The following is a 10477-nucleotide window of genomic DNA, read 5'->3' as shown; positions in this document are numbered from 1 at the left end:
TGTATGGAAAGAGAGAGAATTAAAATACTTGGGAGTAAAACTCACCTCGGCATATAAAAACCTGTATAAATCAAACTATATAGTAATGCTAAATGAAATTAGAGAGGCACTAAAGAGATTAGGAGATGAAAAGCAGTCCTGGTTGGGTCACATAAATCTGATAAAAATTATAGTGGTTCCCAAAATCCTTTATAAATTCCAAATGGTCCCCATTAAGAATCCAGAGATATATTTTAAGATGATTAAAAAGATAAGATATATTTGGAGAAATAAAAAACCTAGAGTATCGTATGAAGTGATAACTAGAAATAAAGAGGGGGATTGGGAGTTCCAGATTTTAAGAGATATTATAAAGCAGTAATTTTGGCCAGAATATTTGACTGGACACATAATGTAAAAGGGAAAAATTGGGTCACAATAGAAAATTCACTTAGTGGTAATAATTTAAGTAGGAGTATATGGGTGCCATCAGAGTATAGAGGGTTAAAAGAGAGCACGAGTGTGTACACTTTGAATGTGTTAAGAGTGTGGGATAGAATGCACAAACAGTTAAAGTGGGAATTTAACTCATTTTTTATGCCACTGAGAAAGTCAAGGTATTTCCCGCCAGGAAGGGAGGAAAATTCAGGGAAATGGATCAAGAATGAGGGAGTTCAGCTGAGAGATATAATGAAAGGTGTAGAATTGAGAGCACTTGAAGATTTGGAAAAGGAAGAAGGAAAGATTTTCACTAAGATAGATAGTTGGAGATATAATCAATTAAAATGTTTTGTGGAGAAATAACCTAAGCCTTTGAGAACTAGAGCAGACTGGAATTTGTTTGAGAGGCTGTTGGAATCACGGGGTGATGGAAAGCATGGTACGGCAAAAATATATAAAATTCTTACTGAGTTAGATATAGGTGGAAAAAAATTTAAGTATATAGAAAATTGGGAGAGAGATTTGGGGGTGGAGATAGATGAGGGTAAACAGAGGAAAATATTTAGATTGGTTCATGAGAATATAAGTGCACGGGAGGTGGAAATGAATTACAAATGTTTGACAAGAGAAGTATAGAACATAAAATGAGTGGGGAGAAATCACCTTTGTGCTGGCGAGAGTGTGGAGAGATAGGCACGATCTATCACTTATGGTGGAAATGTCCAAAGATACAAATATTCTGGAAAGAGTGGTTTATCAAATTAAAAAGATTACGAAAACGGATATTAGTTTGGATGCTGGAACCTGCCTTTTACATAATACAGAATCATCAGCAAATAAATATAATCAGGTGTAGGGTACTTCTTAAATGCGGCCAAGGGTTTGATCCCAAAGTTTTGGCGACAAGTAGAAGCTCCAAAAGAGGAAGACTGGATAGAGTGGACCATATTGGTAGATTGGAGAAATTACTCTATATTCAAGAAGACAGGTTGGCGACATATCATGCGAAATGGGAAAAATGGGAAGTGTTTAGATCAAAAGTGAATAGATGAAAAAAGGCATCTCTATTTCTACCCATCAGTAATAAGAACATACAGTCAGATCCATAAATATTGGGACATAGACACAATTCTAACATTTTTGGCTCTATACACCACCATAATGGATTTGAAATAAAACAAACAAGATGTGCTTTAACTGCAGACTGTCAGCTTTATTTTGAGGGTATTTACATCCAAATCAGGTGAACGGTGTAGGAATTACAATAGTTTGCATATGTGCCTCCCACTTGTTAAGGGACCAAAAGTAATGGGACAGAATAATAATCATAAATCAAACTTTCACTTTTTAATACTTGGTGGCAAATCCTTTGCAGTCAATTACAGCCTGAAGTCTGGAACGCATAGACATCACCAGACGCTGGGTTTCATCCCTGGTGATGCTCTGCCAGGCCTCTACTGCAACTGTCTTCAGTTCCTGCTTGTTCTTGGGGCATTTTCCCTTCAGTTTTGTCTTCAGCAAGTGAAATGCATGCTCAATCGGATTCAGGTCAGGTGATTGACTTGGCCATTGCATAACATTCCACTTCTTTCCCTTAAAAAACTCTTTGGTTGCTTTTGCAGTATGCTTTGGGTCATTGTCCATCTGCACTGTGAAGCGGCGTCCAATGAGTTGTGAAGCATTTGGCTGAATATGAGCAGATAATATTCCCGAAACACTTCAGAATTCATCCTGCTGCTTTTGTCAGCAGTCACATCATCAATAAATACAAGAGAACCAGTTCCATTGGCAGCCATACATGCCCACGCCATGACACTACCACCACCATGCTTCACTGATGAGGTGGTATGCTTAGGATCATGAGCAGTTCCTTTCCTTCTCCATACTCTTCTCTTCCCATCACTCTGGTACAAGTTGATCTCGGTCTCATCTGTCCATAGGATGTTGTTCCAGAACTGTGAAGGCTTTTTTACATGTCGTTTGGCAAACTCTAATCTGGCCTTCCTGTTTTTGAGGCTCACCAATGGTTTACATCTTGTGGTGAACCCTCTGTATTCACTCTGGTGAATTATTCTCTTGATTGTTGACTTTGACACACATACACCTACCTCCTGGAGAGTGTTCTTGATCTGGCCAACTGTTGTGAAGGGTGTTTTCTTCACCAGGGAAAGAATTCTTCGCTCATCCACCACAGTTGTTTTCCATGGTCTTCTGGGTCTTTTGGTGTTGCTGAGCTCACCGGTGCGTTCCTTCTTTTTAAGAATGTTCCAAACAGTTGTTTTGGCCATGCCTAATGTTTTGCTATCTCTCTGATGGGTTTGTTTTGTTTTTTCAGCCTAATGATGGCTTGTTTCACTGATAGTGACAGCTCTTTGGATCTCATCTTGAGAGTTGACAGCAACAGATTCCAAATGCAAATAGAACACTTGAAATGAACTCTGGACCTTTTATCTGCTCATTGTAATTGGGATAATGAGGGAATAACACACACCTGCCCATGGAACAGCTAAGAAGCCAAGTGTCCCATTACTTTTGGTCCCTTAACAAGTGGGAGGCACATATGCAAACTGTTGTAATTCCTACACCGTTCACCTGATTTGGATGTAAATACCCTCAAATTAAAGCTGACAGTCTGCAGTTAAAGCACATCTTGTGTGTTTCATTTCAAATCCATTGTGGTGGTGTATAGAGCCAAAAATGTTAGAATTGTGTCCATGTCCCAATATTTATGGACCTGACTGTATTTAAGGCCTCTTTTTTTAGTGTTTATGAGAGGAAGACGAGGGGAGGGGTGGTGGTGGTGGTGGGGGGGGGTGATCTTAGATTTGCTAAGGGGAGGCATGAGAGAAAAAAGGAAAATATGGGAAATGAGTAAATAATTTGGGGTTTCTATTTTTTTTTTTTTGGATACATATGAATGTAAAGAATTTGTGTTGTGGATTTTAAATGTCCTAATATGTTGAAAACTAATAAATATTTAAATAAATAAAAAAAAGGACTTAAATGCCAAATGGCATCTCATAGACATTCATGCAAAAACTCCCTCTAGTGACTTCAATGCCAAATGGCATCTCATTGTCGTTCATACAAAAACGCCCTCTAGTGTCTTTGATGAAAAGGGCATCTCATAGAAATTCATGCAAACACGCCCTCTAGTGACTTCAATGCCAAATTGCTTCTCAAGGACATTCATGCAAAAACGCCCTCTAGTGACTTCAAAGCAAAATGGCATCTTATAGACATTCAAGCAAATACGCCCTCTAGTGACTTCAAAGCAAAATGGGGTCTCATAGATATTGATGCAAAAACGCCCTCTAGTGATTTCGATGAAAATGGCATCTCATAGACATTCATGCAACAACGCCTCCTAGTGACTTTAATGCCAAATGGCATCTCATAAAAATTCATGAAAATACGCTCCCTAGTGACTTCAATGCCAAATTGCTTCTCAAGGACATTCATGTAAATACACCCTCTAGTGATTTCAATGCCAAATGGCTTCTCAAAGACATTCATGCAAAAACGCCCTCTAGTGATTTCAAAGCAAAATGGGGTCTCATAGATATTGATGCAAAAACGCCCTCTAGTGACTTCGATGAAAATGGCATCTCATAGACATTCATGCAACAACGCCTCCTAGTGACTTTAATGCCAAATGGCATCTCATAAAAATTCATGAAAATACGCTCCCTAGTGACTTCAATGCCAAATTGCTTCTCAAGGACATTCATGTAAATACACCCTCTAGTGATTTCAATGCCAAATGGCATCTCATAGACATTTATGTAAAAACGCCCTCTAGTGACTTCAAAGCAAAATGGCATCTTATAGACATTCAAGCAAATACGCCCTCTAGTGACTTCAATGCCAAATGGCTTCTCAAAGACATTCATGCAAAAATGCCCTCTAGTGAATTCAAAGAAAAATGGGGTCTCATAGACATTCATGCAAAAACGCTCTCTATTGACTTCAATGCCAAATGCATCTCAAAGACATTCATGCAAATACGCCCTCTAGTGATTTCAATGCCAAATAGCATCTCAAACATTCATGGAAATATGCCCTAATGACAAATGCCAAATGGTATCATAGACATTCATGCAAAAACGCACTCTAGTGACTTAAATGCCAAATGGCGTCTCTTAGACATTCATGCAAAAAAGCTCTCTAGCAACTTCAATGCCAAATGGCATCTCAAAGACATTCATGCAAATACGCCCTCTAGTGATTTCAATACCAAATGGCATCTCATAAACATTCATGGAAATACGCCCTCTAGAAACTTAAATGCCAAATGGCGTCTCATAGACATTCATGCAAAAACACCCTCTAGTGACTTAAATGTCAAATGACATCTCAAAGACATTCATGCAAATTTGCCCTCTAGTGACTTCAATGCCAAATGGCATCTCATAAACATTCATGGAAATACGCCCTATAGTGACTTAAAAGCCAAATGGCGTCTCATAGATATTCATGCAAAAACGCCCTCTAGCGATTTCAATGCCTAATGGCATCTCATAAACATTCATGGAAATATGCCCTCTAGTGACTTAAATACTAAATCGCGTCTCATAGACATTCATGCAAAAACGCTCTCTAGTGACTTAAATGCCAAATGGCATTTCAAAGACATGCATGCAAATTTGCCCTCTAGTGATTTCAATGCCAAATGGCATCTCATAAACATTCATGGAAATACACCCTCTAGTGACCTAAATGCCAAATGGCGTCTCATAGACATTCATGCAAAAATGCCTTCTAGTGAATTCAAAGCAAAATGGCATCTCAAACATTCATGGAAATACGCCCTCTAGTAATTGCAATGCCAAATGGCATCTCATAAACATTCATGGAATAAGCCCTCTAATGACTTGAATGCCAAATGGCGTCTCATAGACATTCATGCAAAAACGCTCTCTAGTGACTTTAAAGCCAACTGGCTTCTCAAAGACATTCATGCAAATACACCCTCTAATGATTTCAATGCCAAATGGTATCTCATAAACATTCATGCAAATACACCCTCTAATGATTTCAATGCCAAATGGTATCTCATAAACATTCATGGAAATACGCCCTCTAGTGACTTAAAAGCCAAGTGGCGTCTCATAGACATTCATGCAAATATGCCCTCTAGACAAATGGGGGTTTATTTACTAAAGCTGGAGAGTCCAAAATCAGACTCCCTTCTGCATAGAAACCAATCAGCTTCCAGGTTTCATTGCCAAAGCTTCATTGAACAAGCTGAGGTTAGAAGCTGATTGGTTTCTATGCAGAAGGGAGTCTGATTTTGGACTCTCCAGCTTTAGTAAATAAACCCCATGGTGTCTCATAGACATTCATGCAAATATGCCCTCAAATGAACTGTTTTGCTACCTACAGATTAGCCGCTTTATTACGCCATTGATACATAATACCACCTCTCCTAAAACTCTAACCAGTTTCGAATCTCTTTATAAATCATCTGCTGCTACTAGAGGAGCCTTATCCTTTATTTATAAAGCCCTTCAAAACCATGTTTCTGAATCCTTACCCGCATACTGTGCTCAATTGGAAAAAGACCTACAAGAAACTTTAACACTAGTTCCTCTTCTGACGGTATTTTACCCCTGCGCGTATTGCAAAATATGTCCACGGATATGACGCCTCTTGTTTCAGAGAATGTGAGACCAAGGAAACTATGTACTATATATGGTGGTCTTGCCCAGTGACTCGCAGACTGTGGATATGTGTCTACTGCGTCACGCAGCTCAACTTATGGAAAAACCCAGCTGAGGCCCTTCTCATCAAATGGATCACGAAGGCTCCCCGGGGCTTCAATGCTTTAATTGCGTTCATCTTTATGGCAACAAAACAAACCATAGCTTGTGCATTGAGGATTCCGGGGCTTCAATTTGAGGTCAAATCCAGAATTCAAGGTTTTCTTGTTAATGAAAAACTGATGGCAATACTAGAAGACAAACATGATACATTTCTCCCTATCTGGCAACCTTGGTTGGATTACCAACCCGTTTACCGCTTTACAACATGATTACTTCACCTCTGACCCTTGAACAACCAAGCTGCCTCTTTCTCCTGAAACTTCTTTCTTCCCCTTCTTACCCCTTTTGAGGGCAGAAGGGTGACTGCTACCACCTCATGGCAAACCCTCTCTCTTCTTTCCTCTCTCCCTTCCCTTTTCTGTGCCACTATTTGGTAAGATTCATAATAGGGCCCCCATACTTCACACTCCAGGGTCCTTTACATTTTTTTTTAGAAGTTAATCAAATTACTGGGAATACATAATATTTCACAACATTTAAACATCTCTTGTTGATCTGTTCCAACCCCACATTCACATTTCCACATTTACAATTTTTAAGTCCCACTTATTCATATTGTCGCTACTGTTTGCAGGTGTAGATCATGTGGACCAGGTTGCATGATCTTTTTCCAGAGATGTATCAGTTTAATCTTTGTCTGCTACTATGCTATCAATATATGGATTGTGATCTCTTTAGGTTTGTTTCATTGTTACTACTGCCAAATAGGCCCCTGCGCAGGCCCATACTTTCATTATATACTAAACAAGCCTCTTTCATTTGCCACACTTGCATTTCAATTTTGTAAAAGAACTCTTTCAATAAAGCTCTTTTGGTACCAGAAAAGTATGACAGTTCTGTTACTGTAGTGCAACTTTGATGTGACCTTACACTCTGGCATTCAAGTAGCATCCAAATTGTATCAAAGTCGTGAAGGAACTTTTATGTAACCAAAGTTGCATGTTAGGGTTAAGGGCTAGGGTTCGATGGTGGGGATATGGTTAAGAATTAGGTTTAGGGTAAAGGGCTAGAGTTAGGGTTGTTAGGGTTAGCATTTCAACCCTAACAATTACCGCTTAAACCTAACATGCAACTTAGGTCACATAAAGGTTCCTGCACTACTTTGACGCTACTTGAGTGACGTTGCAGAAAAGCATGTAGTGCGTTTTTAATAAGGTTTATGCTGCCCAGCAACAAGTTGAAAATAAAAATGCAAAACGCGGCAAAAACACACTGCAGAAACGATCAAATGCAAACTGCATAGGTGTGAAACTAGCCTTATGGAGAAGAGAGGTTATTGTAGTCTCATCTTAAGGGTAACAAGACTGCCTCTCCATAGATACAGTGTAGTGAGTGTTCCCACCCTAGCATGGGTTGTGTATTACTGGCAGGATCATCAGTGAAAAATAAAAGGGAAAAACCTAGGGGGAAAAAGGGAAAACTAATGCAACTACCACATCAAAAAGTTTTGGCAAGTTCCAAGAAAATTACATTTATGTTCAGGAGCTCAGACACACTTTGAGATACAGTTGCAGCAATTAAAAAAAAAACTTTTTGGACCATTTGCTGTTACATAGGTAGTCTGGCTGAAAAAAGACAAAAGTCCATCCAGTTCAACCATTACAAAAAAAAAGTTATAATCCTATACCCACAGTTAATCCAGAGGAAGCCAAAAAAAAGCCCAGCAAAGCATGATCCATATTGCTCCTGCAGGGGAAAAAAATTCCTTCCTGATCCCCCCAGAGGCAATTGGATATTCCCTGGATCAACTTTACCTATAAATGTTAGTATCCAGTTATATTCTGTGTATCTAAGAAAGAATCCCGGCCTTTTTTAAAGCAATCCACTGAGCTGACCAGAACCAATTCTTGAAGGAGTCTATTCCACATTTTCACAGCTCTTACTGTGAAGAAACCTTTACTTCTTTTTTTCCCCAGACGTAAAGAGTGCCCCCTTGTCCTCTGTGATGACCTCAGGGTGAATAACTCTACACCGAGTTCACTATATGAACCACTGATGTATTTATACATGTTGATCAAATCCCCTTTAATCTCCTTTTCTCAAGAGAGAATGTGTAAATATGTTCCTGTTTTGGTGTAAAAATTAAAATCTTTATTGAGGTCTGTCCCATCTTTGGCTACTGGTTCTTTTAGTAAAACAGTTACTTTCATTCAGCCCTCACAGTACTGTGAATGCCAAACGTCCAGCATGGTGTCTTGTAATTCCAGTTGCAGAACACTGATCATAGCTAGTTGTTCACTGTATTCCTCCTCCATTCAGAAAAAAGCCAATTACAGAAAGCAAAGCTTTCTTTGATTGGAGGAAAGGAGAGCATGACATTTATGTGCCCTTCCTTTAGTCACAAAAAGCCTTGTATTCAATGAAAACAATACAAGTTTTTTTAATTTGAATGGAGGTGTGCAACGAGGAACCTGCTATGATCAGTGTATTAAAGCAGGAACTACAAGTGTTCGATGTTTCCTCCACTGCAGGGTCCAAATGAAATCAGCAGTTTTACTGAATGGAATAGCAGCCATACATGCGATACCAATAATTATTTTTACACAAGTGGCCCAATTTTCTTTCCCCTAGAGTACAGCTTTAGGCTGATTCTGAGCTGTACTTGAGCAGACACTCTGAAGCCAAACAATAATCAAATAAAATCAAGCTCTATGTGGTTAATTACGATCAAATATATAACATTTCAACTCAATTTTTGTTCCAATAAAACAACAAAGTATAACTAACATCATAACTTTTTGTTTAGTTTTGGACAGAGTGGAAATGGATTAGAATACCTGTCAGGTTTTATGGTCTGCAACCCCATTAAGGAGATTCACCCTATTTGTCCTGTTTACCGTTATCGAAAGTGAAAGTAAAAGAAACCCACATTTTGGGTAGTCCCCAGCAAAGTTATAAAGAGGACATTTTTCAATGGGGTCACTAGTTCTGGTGACCTGGGCGTCCCTAAGGAATTCCCTTAATTTTCATAATTTTCTCACTTCCTGTTTTGGCTATGGGACAGGAAGTGAATGTAAATCTCAATGGGACAAAGATAGCAAAAAATAATCGGACAGGGGTTATATTCCTATCTTACTCTAGGCAATTGTTTTGTTTATTTTTTCATTTTGGATATAGTTCTACTTTAAAGTGTTACTAAATGCACAACAGTAAAACCAGTCTATATATGCAGTAAATCATGCTCGATATACTCCCTGTGGAACCTACGAGGTTAATTCTCAGCATTGTGTAAAAAGGCTGTTTGATCTTGACTTCTCTGATCCTCCCCTTCTTCCAGCGTCCCCCTTTTATCTCCTGATAAGACATATCATGTGGCGTCACCCTGCACATGCTCAGTTTAGTGTGTATTGCTAGAGAGGTTTTTTTTTTTTGCTTGGGAAAGTGCACGTGTTCAGCACAGGGCCAATCAGCACTGTCCAGACAGAGGTCAGGGGTTCTGCATCCTCCTAGAGCAGAAAGAAAACTCCTCTGACAAGCTTTAACATGTGCTCTGCTGGACACTGATAGAAGTCACAAGGCTGCTGTAATTGCTGATGAGAAAAGGTATGTCAGGAATGGACTTGCCAGTGGTGGTGGGACCCGCCTGCCTTGTGGGCTGCAGTACCAGGGCTGGCCAGCTGGTGCTCTCAGCAACCAGAGGCTCACTCCTACAATGAGCCATCACCTGAAGCTGATTACAGCAGGTGTATTTAAGGAATGGCCAGGCCTGTGATCAGGGCCTTGGTGCATGTTTCCCATGAGCCCCTGTACCTGCATCCTGTCTGCTTCCTGCCTGATCCTGATTCTGCTTTAATCCTGTCTGCATGAACTGTCCTGACCTCGGCTACGCTTCCGCCTGCTCCTTGTACCTTGCCTGCCCATTTGCTACTGACCCGGCCTGCCCGACTACGTTTAGTATTGTTCTTATTGTTATCTGTTGGAGGTTTGGTTGCACTGTGTTTATGTTTAGTCTTGCACTGCGTTTATGTATTGTTTAGTCTTTAATAAATTGTATTGTTTATACTATACCTGGAGCCTGTGTTTCCCTGTGTCAGTCCACACATTTCTGGTCATACCCGGATCCCTAACAAGGTAATTATCAGTTTATATTTACTAAAATAATAGCACTTCCATGTTCTGTGTACTGTGGGAGACCAAATAGAGTGAATGCAGGGTCCTGGGTTTAGTAACACTTAAACCTCCCTGAAGGTATTCCCGAGTGTAGCTCGGGATAAAGTTTCAGTGCCAAAAGC

This window comes from Staurois parvus, unplaced genomic scaffold (genome assembly GCF_062004578.1).
Source record: "Staurois parvus isolate SC_StPar_1 unplaced genomic scaffold, SC_StPar_1.0 ptg000425l, whole genome shotgun sequence".
Classification (NCBI taxonomy): Eukaryota; Metazoa; Chordata; class Amphibia; order Anura; family Ranidae; genus Staurois; species Staurois parvus.
This window is presented reverse-complemented; position numbering follows the sequence as displayed.